This window comes from Sturnus vulgaris, chromosome 15 (assembly GCF_052056855.1).
Source record: "Sturnus vulgaris isolate bStuVul1 chromosome 15, bStuVul1.hap1, whole genome shotgun sequence".
In the NCBI taxonomy this organism is placed as follows: domain Eukaryota; kingdom Metazoa; phylum Chordata; class Aves; order Passeriformes; family Sturnidae; genus Sturnus; species Sturnus vulgaris.
The window spans coordinates 297,408-299,188 of record NC_142257.1 but is presented as its reverse complement, the minus strand read 5'-3'; positions in this window follow the sequence as shown (position 1 = coordinate 299,188).

Genomic DNA, 1,781 nt, shown 5'->3' with positions numbered 1-1,781 from the left:
CCCCGCTGCGCCGCCAGGACGGCGCGGACGGGGCGGGACGGGGCGGGACTGGGCCGCGGCCTCGGGGCGGGGCGGACCCGACGTGAGGCTGAGCGGCGGTGGGACCTGGGCGGGTGGCGCTCGGCCGGAGCCGGAGGCGCCTGCTTCGCTGTCCTCCGGGCTGGATGCTGCCGTCCGGGTCGGCGCGGGGAGCTGCCAGCGGCCTTCCCGGGACACTCCGGCCGTGAGGACGGAGCGGACACACGGGAGCGCCTCGCTGCTGGCCGTGCGGGGCGCTCGGCGGGTGGGCTGTGCCCGGACGCACCGGCAACAGCCCCGAGAGCCGCGTGTCCGTTTTGCCCCACCGGTACGCGGTGCAGCCCCCAAACCAGCGTTGGCTCACGAGCCCGGGGCCGTACCTCGTTCTGCTCGGGCCGTGGTCCCCGCAGAGGCGCTGCGGTTAGGTGGACGCTCTAGCCGGACATCGGCAATGTCCCCTGCACAAAGGCTTCGCCGCGCCCAAACGCAAGCACAGCTGTTCCTGACTGGCCGCGCAAACAAGCTCCGTGTGTTGGATAGTTTAAGGTGTTGCTTTGAGAGCTCCATTGCAACTTCATTTCAAAAGTACTGTAGGCCCGAAGGACAGACAGCCGAGACTGCGTCTTACAAATGCTAACGGCTACCAGTAGTAGTAGCAGCTTGTGAAATCTATCGTGAGCACCAGAACTGGAGCTTTGACTAAAATCGTTTTGCTCGTTTCTTTATCTAGAACAAGTGTACATGGTACCTGGGCTCTAAATCCTGTCGAGTGATTTCTCATGCCACATTTTTGTGTTATGAGATGTTGTCAGTCATGCTTTTTTCAACCTTTTCTGCAGAACAAAACAGTGCCATTATCTCTGCCAGTCCTCCGAGGTTGGGTGGTTCTTAAAGAAAATCCACATGGAGCCTGGCCCATCATGGCGAAAAATGACCCTGTGATTAAGCCTGAAGAGGCAGTCTGGGGGCACTGGCTGACTGAGGCTTGAGGCTATGTGGGAGGAAATGGTTTGGGATCATTTCCCTCCTTTTGCCCGGTGGGAAGCAGTCTGCTTTTGTAACTGGACTTGTACCAGTGTCATTAACTGAGTCTGTTTTTTCTCCATCTAGGTGGAATAATCGACAGTAACTTGAATTTTTGACTAATTATTCAGGTATAAAGGGTTAGGAGAAGAGAGGATGCACTAAATACAAACTGACTGTGTCTGCAATCTTGAAAGAGTAACTTTAAAAGCCTTGTGTTTCACAGCACAGTGAAATACTGGTCAGTGTCTGCCCTTACTTTCTCTAAAGCAGCGCCAGAGTGGGTTGCAGTTGGTTGTTCTTGGGCTCTTACATGAATTTTAATATGCAGCTGCCCCATCCCTGTGGCTTCACGATGCTCAGCACCATGAGTGTCAGGCCTGCACCAGACCCCTGTTGCCACTTGACCAGAATTTGCCAGGAGAAGAGTTCAGTGCTGTCACATTTCAGGTGCAGGTGCAGCAGCAGTGACTGGCAGCTAGGGAAGGAAGTATTCCTTCAAATAGCCAGAACACATTTGTTCTGGAGTTTTTTTCTACTCCTTTTCTCCTGACAAATGCTTTTCCTCTGCAACCAGATGCTTAGCAGGAAGACCACCAGTACTGGCCAAGCAAATGCACACAAAGTGGCTGCTCACCAGGTCTTTACCTTCCTAAGGCACTGCCTTAGCATAAAGGAATTTGTCCTCCTCCTCCTGCAAGTGGGATCCACTGAGTAGAAAATGAAACCCCCTCTCAGAC